General features: G+C 34.6%; 1 protein-coding gene across 1 annotated transcript in view; it reads right to left on the bottom strand.

Moving 5' to 3' along the window:
• The window catches only part of SLC7A11 (solute carrier family 7 member 11), a 230,745-nt gene extending 218,006 nt beyond the window's left edge, over positions 1 to 12,739 (bottom strand). Inside the window, exon 1 of the mRNA XM_031664264.1 lies at positions 12,186 to 12,739. The gene's annotated coding sequence lies outside the window, so the exon portion shown is untranslated. The remainder of the gene's footprint in view (positions 1 to 12,185) is intronic.
• Between the last annotated feature and the right edge of the window lie 893 nt (positions 12,740 to 13,632).

Here is a 13,632-nt window from a genome sequence, read left to right as displayed (position 1 = left end):
TATTCAACAAATCTCTAGGGAGTTCCAAATTTTCCCACATTTTCCTGTCTTCCTCTGAGTCCTCCAAACTGTTCCAACCTCTGCCTGTTACCCAGTTCCAAAGTTGCTTCCACATTTTGGGGTATCTTTTCAGAAGCATCCTACTCCCAATACCAATTTACCGTATTAGTCCATTTTCATGCTGCTGATAAAGACACACCAAAGAGTGAGTAATTTATAAAGCAAAAGAGTTTTAATGGACTCACAGTTCACATGGTTGGGGAGGCCTCACAGTCATGGTGGAAGGCACATATTACATGGTGGCAGGCAAGAAAGAATGAGAGCCAAGTGAAAAGGGAAATGCCTATGAAACCGCAAGATCTTGTGAGACTTATTCACTAGCACGAGAACAGTATGGGTGAAACTGCACCAATCATTCAGTTATCTCCCACTGGGTCCCCCCCACAACACGTGGGAATCATGGGAGCTACAACTCAAGATGAGATTTGGGTAAGAACACAGCCAAACCATATCAAGCACCTACTTTTTAAAAAGTCAAAAAACTTCAAATAAACAACTTGATGAATTTTAAAGAACTAGAAAAGCAAGCAAATCAAGCCTAAAATTAGTAGAAGAAAAGAAATAAGATCAGAGCAGAAAGAGTTGAAAGGAAGAAAACAATACAAAAGATCAACAAAATAAGAAGTTATTTTTTGAAAAGATAAACAAAATTGACAAATCTTTAGCCGGACTAAGAAAAAAAGAGAGAAGATCCAAATAAATAAAATCAGAGATGAAAAAGAAGACATTACAACTGATACCACAGAAATTCAAAGGTTCACTGGAGGCTACACTGAGCAATTATATGGCAATAAATTGGAAAATCTAGAAGAAAAATGGATTAATTCCTAGACACACAGAGCCACCAAGATTGAACCATAAAGAAATTCAAAACCTGATGAGACCAAAAACAAGTAACAAGATCAAAGTCGTAATAAAAAGTCTCACGGCAAAGAAACACCCAGGATCAGATGGCTTTACTGCTGAATTTTACCCAAACATTTAAGGAAGAATTAATACCAATCCTACTCAAACTACTCCAAAAAATAGAGGAGGAGGGAATACTTCAAACTCGTCCCTTGAAGCCAGTGTTACCCTGATACCAAAACCAGACAGAGACACATCAAAAAAGGCAACTACAGGCCAATGTCACTGATGAACATTGTGCAAAAATCCTCAACAAAAAATATTAGCAAACAGAATTCAACAACAAATTAAAAAGAATATTCATCATGACCAAGTGGGATTTATCCCAAGGATGCAAGGATGGTTCAACATACTCAAATCAATCAATGTGATACACCATATCCACAAAATGAAGGACAAAATTATATGATCACTTTAATTGATTATGAAAAAGGCTTTGATGAAATTTAACATTCTGCCATGATTTAAAAAAAAAAACCTGGATAAACTGGATGTAGAAGAAACATACCTCAACACAAGAAAAGAAATATATGACAGACTCACAGCTAGTATCATACTAAATGGGGAAAAACTATAGTCATTCTTCTAAGATCTGGAACATCACAAGGATGCCCACTTTCACCACTGTTATTCAACATAGTACTGGAATTTCAGCTAGAGCAGTCAGACAAAAAAATAAATGAAGAGCATCCAAATTCGAATAGAAGAGGTCAAATTATCCTTGTTTGCAAATAATATGATCTTATGTTTGGAAAAACTAAGACTTCACCAAAAAAACTATTAGAACTGATGAAAAAATTCAGTAAAGCTGCAGGATACAAAATCAGCATACAAAAATTAGTAGCATTTCTATATGCCAATAGCAGACAGTCTGAAAAAGAAATCAAGAAAGTAATCCCATTTGCAATAGCTACAAATAAAATAAAACACCTAGAAATTAACAACCAAAGTGAAAGATCTCTAAAATAAAAATTATAAAACATTGATGAAATAAATTGAAGAGGACACATGAGAAAAGGAAAGCTATATCATGTTCATGGATTGGAAGAATCAATATTGTTAAAATGTCCACACTACCTGAAACAATCTATAGATTCAATGCAATCCCTATTAAAATATCAATGATATTATTCATAGGAATAGAAAAAACAATTTTAACATTTACGTGAGTGCACAAAAGACCAAGAATAGCCAACACTATCTTGAACAAAAAGAACAAAAGTAGAGGAATCACATTATTTGACTTCAAATTATACTACAAAACTATAGTAACCAAAACAGCATGGTACTGGCATAAAGAAACAGGCACATAGACCAGTGGGACAGAACAGGAAACCCATAAAAAAATCTATACAAATGATTGAACCCACTTTTGACAAAGTTACCAAGAGTATACACGAGGAAAAGACAGTCTTTTCAATAAATGGTGCTAGAAAAACTAGATATCCATATGCAGAAGAATGAAACTAGAACCCTATCTCTCACCATATACAACAATCAAATCGAAACGGGTTAAAGACTTAAACCTAAGACCTCAAACTATGAAAGTACCAAAAGAAAACATTGGGGAAACTCTCCAGGACATTGGTCTGGGCAAAGATTGCTTGAGTAATATTCTACAAGCACAGGCAACTAAAGCAAAAATGGACGAATGCAATCACATCAAGTTTAAAAGCTGCAGCAAAGCAAAGAAAACTATCAGCAAAGTGAAGAAACAACCCACAGATGGGAGAAGATGTTTGCAAACTATCCATCTGACAGGGAATTAATAACTAGAATATATAAGGAACTCAAACAACTCTATATGAAAAAATCTAATAATATGATTTTTAAAATAGGCAAAAGATATGAATAGACATTTCTCAAAAGAAGACATGAATGGCAAGCAGGTATATAAAAAGGTGCTCAACATCACTGATCATCAGAGAAATAGAAATCAAAACTGCAATAAGGTAACATCTCACCCCAGTTAAAATGGTTTTTATCAGAAAGACAGGCAATAACAAATGCTGACAAGCATGTTAAAAAAAAGGAACCCTTGTACACTGTTGATGGGAATGTAAATTAGTACAACCAGTAGGAAAAAGAGTTTGGAGGTCCTCAGAAAACTAAAAATGGCACTACTACCATATGATCTAGCAATCCCACTCCTAGGTATATACCCAAAAGAAAGGAAATCAGTATGTTGAAGAGATATCTGCACTCCCATGTTTATTGCAGCACTATTCACAATAGCCAAGATTTGGAAGCAACTTAAATTGAATGGATCAACAGATAAATGAATAAAGAAAATGTGATATATATACACAATGGACTGCTATTCAGCCATAAAAAATGAATGAGATACCATAATTTGTAACAACATAGATGGACTTGGAGGACATTATGTTAAGTGAAACAAGCCACATACCAAAAGACAAACTTTATATGTTCCTACTTACTTGTGGGAGCTAAAATTTAAACGATTGAACTCATGGAGATAGAGAGTAAAATAATGACTACCAGAGGCTAGGAAGGGCTATTGGGTGGGGGGACAGAAGGGATGGTTAATAGGTACAGAAATATAGCTATATAGAATGAATAAGATCTCATATTTGATAGCACAACAGCATGACTACAGTCAACAATGTTATTGTACATTTTAAAATAACTAAAAGATATAATTGGATTGTTTATAACACAAAGAAAGGATAAATGCTTGAGATGATGGATATCCCATTTACCCGAGTGTGATTATTACATATTGTATGAGTGTACCAAAATAGCACATGTATCCCATACATACATACACCTATTATGTACACACAAAAAACTCATGTAACCCATAAATATACACTCCTGTTATGTACCCACAAACATTTTTAAATTTAATTAAACATTAAGTTTAAACATTAAATTTTAAAAAACTTAATAATGTTGCCATGTTTAGACAAAAGAAATTCATAGCAAGATTTGGGGCACAAATTCGGGCCTGTCAATTTCTCTGTTTTCTGAAAGTATATATAGCAGATTTTTTATAAAGTAAAATGTTATCATTTGTAGTATTTTTGTTTTTATGTTTTGTTTTGATTTTTTGAGATGGAGTGTTGCTCTGTCACCCAGGCTGGAGTACAGTGGCACCATCTCGGCTCACTGCAACCTCTGACTCCAGGGTCCAAGTGATTCTGCCGCCTTAGCCTCCCAAGTAGGTGGGATTACAGGCGCCCACCACCACACCCAGCTAATTTTCGTATTGTTTGTAGAGATAGGGTTGCACCATGTTGTCCAGGCTGGTCTCAAACTCCTGACCTCAGGTGATCCACCCATCTTGGCCTTCTAAGGTGCTGGGATCATAGGCATGAGCCAGCATGCTCAGCCTCATTTGTATTTTTAAATATGCAAATTACCTCTTGACAGATTTGATAAATTGATCATTACATTCTTTGTAAATCTCTTTTTCCTCTGTTTAGGGAACCTCTAGTCTTTTGGATTTCCTCCTCCCTTTCAAGTTGCTAGACAATAGCTCCTTTAATATCTCTCTCTCCAGTAGTAAATTTTTCAAGTTGAAATTCCACTCATAGCTTACATTATCCTGAATATGTAATTAACATGTTTATTTTGCAGGAAAGTATTTGTTTACTCTTTACAGTCTTCCCTGTCCTTTCAAACTTCACCATTCTTTGGCAGGTAGCTTCTGAACTGGATCTTTGTTTTGATGAGAAGGTGAGTGGTGACTCTATTGATGACAGGAAATAAGGGAAAGCTAAACTTACAGAAATAAAGATTTATTGTGGAAGATGGGGGTGAGGCAGTGGTAAGGGTGAAGTTGAGGATTGTAGAAAAAGAGGGTAAGAGATGAAGCAGCTGCTGTTGAGAAAGAGCCCTTGGGAAAGAGCTAAAATATTTCAAGGGAGCTAAATGAGAAGCTTTGCTATGCCATGAACATCCTTTCTTGCCTCCCAAAACCTTGCTAATAAATGCATATTATTCATCAACATTTCTGAAACTGAATTTGTGCGGGGGTACTTTTTATTTTTTGTCTGTTTAGTTTTGGTGTACAAAAGTATGCTGAAACTGCTCTCATTTGGAGAAAATTAGGAACAAAAGTGGCTCAAATTCTGTGTCCTGTTCAGTACTGCTGTCTCAGTTATCCATTGACTATCCAACTGCATTCCTCCCAGCCCCACTTTAGGCAACTCAGGACCCAACCTGGCCTAAACTAAACTCAAAAACCTGTTTCTTTTCTACCATTTCCCATTCAGTAAATGACAGTACCATTCATCAAGTTGTTTCTACCATAAATCTTGAAGGACAGCTCTTCTCTCTTATCCTCTACTTAACAGCAATCACCATGTTCTACCTCCCTGATCCATCTCAAATCCATCCCCTTCTCTCCTGACTCAAGTACCTTCATCTCTCTCTCTCTCTGAAAGTATTGCTAAAACTTCCTAGCTGATCTCTTGCTTCCGGTCTTTTTCCTTTCAAAAATCAGAGTAATCTTTAAAATGGATCATGTCATTAGAGTAGGGCTTCCCACTCTCTTAGAATAAAATTCAAACTCCTTATGTTTACTAACAACATTTTTTTTGTGATATGGCCTCTATTCACTTTTTCATCCAGCCTCACATATCCTCCTTTCTTTTCTCATTATGTTCAAGGCACATGATTACTCCTTCATTACTCTGAAGAGCTAAGTAACTTCTTGCCACTAAACAAGTTGTTTCCTTTGCTTAAAAGCCCCATCCCCACTCAGTCCCCGATCTTCACCTAACCCACTCCTTTCTTCTACTCACACTTCCTGTCTCTTTGAATGTCACTTCTTCAGAGAAGCTTCCCTGGCCCTGCTCCTCCCCTAACTCCCCTGTCCCTTCCAGACTGATCAGGTCTCTGTTATGTACTCATTTTGTTCATAGCACTTATTTCATCTATAATTAAATAACCTTTGCTATAATTACTAATGTCTGCTTCTACTGCAGACTCTCAATTATATGATTTGTGATGTTGGTGGTGGTATTATGTTGGTGAACTGCTAATTATTTAATGTTGTGTAGACAGACATTCCTGGGACTAGTAGTTCTGTGATAGATTCCTTTAAGGCTAAGACATTAAAAACTAAAAGTTCTATAGATAAATCATATTTATATTTGCTATTTATCTTTCTCTCATTACTTTAAAGGAAAGAGAACACCTGAAATGTCCAATAAGTATAGGAAATTAAGATTGAGATGAGGATAAGACTACAATAAAAATTCTGGGAATTTCAGCAGAATGGCATTCTTTCATCAAAAAAACACATCAATCACAGGCAAGGACAGGATCTCACACCTACAAGTACAATTTTTGCACCTCTAGAAATAAAGAACCATGTCCATTTCAATTCAAATATTACCCTTATTTCTTAGGGAGCTCACAAAAGTAGTTCATTAGTGCCACCTCGGGTGACAGGTTTATGGTTCTGTCATTATATCTTCTAATAAATGAACTGATGATATGAATCAAATTCACTAAAATCTCTGTTCGTCCTGAATACATTGTAAAAAATCAAAGTCAAGATTATGTGTTCCATGGTATTTCAGATGTAATAAAGCCTAAAGCTCTAACTGCAAAATGAGAATTATGTGCAGTGAGATATCTTATTTAACGCAAAATGTTTTGGGGGCTAATAGCCCATGGCATACTGCTCATCAAAATGGACCAAGAGAAAAGACATGTGTTAAATCAGGGCTGACTCTATTGGCACTCACAACTATTTCCAATTCTAAGAGAATCAGTATAAGCACATCTACCCACAGATATCTTAGAGGTCTTTCCCTGAGAAGTCACTTTGATCCATTTCTCCATTTAACATATACTACTTATAATTTTTTATTTCATCATTTGATAGGAATTTGATGTGTGTTTAATATATGTTCATGGTATACACTGCTTTAGAGTCAATGGAAAATTATAAAATGAAATATAGAGTCATGGATTTTAAAATAGGAAAGTGATGTTTGTAACTTTTACGTACACATGTAAACAAACTAGTGGACAGCTATTTTAAAAAGTGGATATTCTTTTGACATAAATCACATGGTGGGTTTTAAGTTAATTTCAAAATAAAAGAAAGGTTATTGTGGGATAAGTTAGGTCTAAGAAACATTCTTGGAGGGACACAAGAGATTGTAAGATTTTACCTATATTGTACCTATAGCTTGTGTGTTGGGTTAAGGGGAGTCAAAAGGAACAAACTGGCTGACATTTGGAAGCAGTAAGAGAAAATATTGATAAGTTGGGGCCACATTAAGAAAGATTTTAAATACTGGATTGAGAAAATCTGAACGCATGGAAAGGATTAAGTGTTATATTCTTAATGAGAGTGACATAAAAGTATACGAAAGGAAATTACAGATTAAGGACTATATATGCAAATATTAGAAAGACATGTTAAGAAGTTGTGGCAATACAGGTCTAAATTGATGAGGGCCTTGACTGGACAGATGAGAACAAATAACATAATAATTAAGAGTGACACTGAGAAACAAGAACCGATAGGCTTAGGTGACTGGTGAGTTATGAGAGATTTTAGGAGAAATAAAAATGAAAACGATGAACGTTTCGATACTTGGAATTGGGAAAAGTGGTATTTTAATCAATGAACTTGGAAAATTAGGAGGCAGGCATCCATTTGAGAACTACTTGAGTTTTGTATTTCGGATTTTGCAGTAAAAACAGATTCTAATGGAACTGCCAAAATGTTAAGAGTTGAGAGGTTTATAGGACCTACGGGTTCAAGTCCTCAACAGGATTCAGGAATCCTTTCTATAGAATTCCTCAGGGAAGTATGAATACTTTCTGTATTTAGGAACATTACCAGGAACCCCTTCCTTAAGTTGAATTAAAAAGCACTCTCCCATAACTTACACCTAAATTTTTCATTTCTACCTTCTGGCTCAAAATTGAACAAGACTATGTCCTCTTCCATGTTATAATTTTCAACTATATTACAGTCTTTGCATCCTCCTTTAGTTCCAGCTTTTCAAGAATCCCCTAGTTCCTTCAGGTGCAGCTCATTAACATAACTTTGAAACTCTTTATTAACAGAGATGAATAAGGCATCACAAATATCTCCCAACTATGAGAACCACTGATCCTATTTTAATCTTATAGTTGAATTTTATAATAGTCTCTTACAAAAAAAAAAAAAAAAGGGCAGGCAACTTTCTTTTCCCTAAAAGCAAAAACTATAAAAGCTACATTCAAAATTAAAACACCTTGAGTCGAATAAAAGCCCAAGCTCAGCAAGTCTGAGAAACCTGTGATTGGACTTGTAACTGGAATGAACAAATAAATTAAAAAGAATCAAATTCAATTTTCCAAAGGATTGTGATTTTCTGCTCTTTTCATGCAACAAATTTGGTAGGCCATAAAGATTTTTGAAAAATTATCTTTTTTATTATCTGATCTTTCTAACAATGCATTTGCTTCTAAACTTTGAAGTGCCTTCATGAAATAGAAAAATCCATTTAAGTATCTATTATCATGGAATGGAGACTTGATTTGATGAAACCTCCATACAACTAACAAATGTTTGCCTCCCCAAATGACTTTTGCACTGGCATTATGCTTCAGAAAATAGATTATTATTATTTATTATCATAATAATGTATATTTACATAATAAGTTTCTCAGAGGAGTTAAAACCCATTTTTTGCTTATTCTACAGCACTTTTCATTTGTAAAAGTCAGAAAACTGCAACTTTGTTATTGCAAGTGAAAAAATGTGTTAGGAAGGCACAGGCCCCTCAAAGCCAAAGTCAGTATTCAATGTGCCAGCAGTCAGAGGATACTTGTGAATCAGCATTCCTGTGATGTTTAATTTTTCCATTCAGTATCAGCAATTCTTATAAAATACAAAATTTTAAAAACTTTTAAAACATATATCAAGGACTATAAGCATTTACTGTATGATCAGTGTTTTACGATATGGAAGAAGCGGCCCAGTCCCAAATCTAACTGAGAAGACAGGATTTCAAAATAAGAAATAACTTGAGACACTTGTGAAAGAGAATATAATGACTTGTTAAGGGAAAGCAGTGGCCAAATTACAGGGTAAGAAGTAAAAAGAGCTCTGTTTTATTCCCTACTCCAAAAACAACGTGAAACTAGTTATTTATCCCACCTGTAAAACACAATAAAACTGCACACTACAATCTTACCCCAGAAGGATAGGTGAGGATTAAATGTGGGTGTCTGGAGGTTCACAAATGGTGTTGTGATCTACAAATTGCAGTACCTTCACTTTGCTTTTATAACACATTCGTGGTCCTAACACACCACAGTCTACCTTTACCTGTCTAGATACTATATCAACATGCATCCAACATCCCTCTTTAGAATCTCCTGAGGATGAGCTGAAGACCAAGCTAAAAATATGATTCAGTGATTGCATATTAAATCATACAAGGTTGAGACATACAAGGTCTCAATTTACTTTTGTAATACAAAATTAACCTTGTAGGTGCAAAATCGCAGTATTATTTTATAATCATAGATATATATCCTCTATATTTATTAGACATTACAAAATACCTGACCTTCCCAATGTAGGTTAGCTAATTATTTTATATCTAGCAAGAGCAGATTCATTAAACCAGCTTCTCAGTATAAGTGGGACTAACACTTTTTCATCTTACCAGTTTCTGTTACCATTGTTCGTGACACATTAATTAGATTTCATATTTAAATATTAAAATTTAAAAATTTTGCTGAGTGCACCCCAGTGACAGTTAGTTGTTTATAGTATCAAACTGTTAGTGAAAAATGGTCATAGATAACTTTATATTTAATTATCTCTGTATTTTTAATTCTCTCTACTATAAGCTACTTTGGAGCAGGAAAATTAATTTTTTAAAATTCACGTTTGTAGCAATAGCTCCTAGAAAGACACTTTGCACATGGTACACAAATAATACATACTCACGGCAAACTTGAAAAATAGTTGGACTGAAATGCAAGATATGCCTTTTTCAGTACGTTGTGTTGTTATGTGAGTAGAATGTCATCCATTCATATTGCTCAGTTTTAATATTTGATCATATTCTTGTTTCTACGAGTTTTAAACAATTGCAAATCTAAAGCCCAAGATACAATCTGATGAAGCTGTATTTACTTCTTTCCTTTTAATAGTCATTTCTTAAAGTACATATTTTAAGAATATAAAATAAAATGCCATAGTGTAGGCATATAATGTATAATATTGAGAAATTTACTTTTCTCAAAATGAGTAGAATTGAGGTATGGACTCGTTTTAATTACTGCAGATTGCAAAAGATATAGACATCATCCTTTCTTATTTTTTAATTTCAAATATTCATTTTGAGAAGAAACACATTAATATTCAAATGTGCATAAAAATCTTCAAGTAAATAAAAATTAAAACTTGAAAATTATTTTGTAAGTATAAAACCAAGAAAATTTTTGATATATATATTCCCCCAACCATCATATTTTCTTTTTTAGAATTTTCTCATCCTGCAACATTATGTTTCTCTTTCTTTTCTGTAAAACAATGCAAGAATTTACTTGCTACTTCCTTTCTCTGAATGGAACCATAGGCAACCTGTATTTTTAATATAAATGTTTGAGTTTTAAAATAACTAAGAAAAAATTTCAAATAACTAAGAAAACAATGGGTGAATGAGATGATGGATATTTTAATTATCTTGATTTAATCAACCACATTGTATACATATATCAAAAATCACATTGTACCCCATAAATGTATACAATTATTTGTCACTTAAAAATAATGTTAATAATAAGAATTCTAACGTATATTATAGAAACCCTTTATATAAAATAAGAAAAATGAAGGTCCAAAGACAAAGCTTTGGAATTAGGTGAGATGTTCACTTTTCACCATGTATGTTCTATATCCCTTTGTAACACTGGTGCACTATCAATTTGACTTTACTCGAGTGAGCTACAATGTTAATTATTTTCAAATAATTTATTTAGTTTTCACTAAGAGTAGAAAACTATTAGGTGCTGGTAGAAATGCAAATGAAATAAAGACCCTGGATCTTAAAAAGCTTAATGTACATTTGAAGGGACAAAACATAGACCCCAGAAATGAGGAAGAAGAATTATAAATAAGAAGTCAAGAGGTGCAAATCATATTCTAATTCTACCTATTGAATACATCAGTCCTTTAAAAAATAAAAATAAAAAACGATGGCTAACAATAGAGGTGGTTTCACAGGTTAGCAAGGCCTACAAGTAGGCTTCGCAGGTTTCAGCAGATGAGGATCAGCTTTCTTTCACATTCATTTGAAGCAGTCTCACTGGCTACAGTGTTCATATTGAAACAGTGGATTAATAAAGACAGAAAGATGACCAATAACTAACTTGTAAAAGTTGTCCCATGACACACCAGCTTTGATCCTGGAGCACTTCTATATTCAATCCTTTCTTGCTTTCCTCTCTGTTTTATATCAATTCACTTTATTTCTAAGTAAATACAAAGTAAAATTATATTAAATGTCAATTAGTAAATAAATATTAACCCTCACTGAAAGTCCAAAAATCAGTACAATTTATTTTGCATCTTCTTTTTATGCCACTAGATAAAAACACTCCTTTTTTATTATTATTCAATTACAGTGAATATCAGAGTGGGTTTGCTCACTAATACTGTGATCAGAGAATTTAATGAAACTGTAAAAAAACAAAAAAACAAAAAAACCAAGCAACAGATTTGTTTTCCTTATGGAAGTTAAATTACATGTGGAGAAACAGTGGCATTTTTCTTTTGCTACTTTCCAACTCTGAAGTTCAGTTTCAAGTTATTGATTCAGTTGTGCGGCATTTCAAAACTTAATGAAGCACCTCTCAGGTTTTGAACCTGGAAAACAATATCCAAAACCGCAACTTGAAACTACTGGTAAATATAAAAATAAGGAAATCCAAAAGAGAGCAAGTATTAGCAAAAGCACCAAGCAGACAAAATCTTGCAATTGCTGCAATATCTAAACTACAATAGTGCACTCATTTCTTCTAAAAAAAAAAAAAAAAAAAATACTTAAAGTGAAAGCTCTCTGTATTTCAATTATAAAATTATGCTGTTTTTCCCAGTGGTGTGTATTTGGGTCTGTTGAACCAATATAACCAGGAACAAAGAAAATTTTCAGCCATATTTGCCTCTAATCAACTTTATCAAGAAGTCAGTATAGGCCAAGGAGCTGGTTCCCAACCCTTACCTGCAGCCAAGCTTCAGAATCACACGGAGAGCTGCTTAAGTGGACTTCTGAATCTGCCCACCTTAGGGGTTTTAGGTTAGGCTTAGGGATTGGGGACTGACTGTCCAGATTTTGTTTTCCAACAAGTTCCCAGGTGGTTGGTGCTGCTGATATTGTAATCACCCTTTATAAACACTGGGCTAAAAGAATTGGGACAAAGGAGATTGTCAATAACTGAAATATGTCAATATTTGGGTTCCTCGGAATCTAGCTGAACTGAGAATTTCAATCAAGGAATTTAACTGCTGATGAATGTACTATGTAAAGGCAGCAAATATTTTTAAATTGTTCTAGATATTACCTAATAAATACTTACCAGATGTAATGTCTAAAATTAATCTCATGTACCGAAGAATCGATTTTATTTTGACGACAAAGAATGACAGGTCCAAGAGTAATGCTGGAAAATTGATTTGTCTTACATCCCCACCCCCTCCACTCCTGTTATCACTGTGTGCCTCTTCAACAAATGTGTGCATATGTGTACACACAAAACACACCCTCTGCCAGCCCAGCGGGAAACCGCACGGCAGGCAGGGACAAGCGCACAAACGGAAGCCCACATACCACATGTCTAAATAGTTGAAAGGTATAAATCCAGCTAAAAACTACTAAATAAAATATGCTCTATCCACTTAACTTGATAAATACAGTTTCCTAACAACTTGACAGGGCAGGTTCTTTTTTTTTTTTTTTTTTCTTTTTTTTTTTAATTTATTTATTATTATTATACTTTAAGTTGTAGGGTACATGTGCATACGTGCAGGTTTGTTACATATGTATACTTGTGCCATGTTGGTCTGCTGCACCCATCAACTCGTCATTTACATCAGGTATAACTCCCAATGCAATCCCTCCCCCCTCCCCCCTCCCCATGATAGGCCCCGGTGTGTGATGTTCCCCTTCCTGAGTCCAAGTGATCTCATTGTTCAGTTCCCACCTATGAGTGAGAACATGCGGTGTTTGGTTTTCTGTTCTTGTGATAGTTTGCTAAGAATGATGGTTTCCAGCTGCATCCATGTCCCTACAAAGGACGCAAACTCATCCTTTTTTATGGCTGCATAGTATTCCATGGTGTATATGTGCCACATTTTCTTAATCCAATCTGTCACTGATGGACATTTGGGTTGATTCCAAGTCTTTGCTATTGTGAATAGTGCTGCAATAAACATACGTGTGCATGTGTCTTTATAGCAGCATAATTTATAATCCTTTGGGTATATCCCCAGTAATGGGATGGCTGGGTCATATGGTACATCTAGTTCTAGATCCTTGAGGAATCGGACAGGGCAGGTTCTAATTCAGAATATGCAGACTCAGTGCTTTGTGCCTAAATATTGAGGCTCTAGGAAAAGCAGTTCCCCACTTTCAAGACATTCACCTTCTCTTTGGAACTTCGACTTCAGCT

The sequence above is a fragment of the Papio anubis genome, chromosome 3, assembly GCF_008728515.1.
Source record: "Papio anubis isolate 15944 chromosome 3, Panubis1.0, whole genome shotgun sequence".
NCBI classification, from domain to species: domain Eukaryota; kingdom Metazoa; phylum Chordata; class Mammalia; order Primates; family Cercopithecidae; genus Papio; species Papio anubis.
The sequence above is the reverse complement of the archived record's forward strand: the minus strand, read 5'-3'. Positions and strand labels throughout refer to the sequence as shown.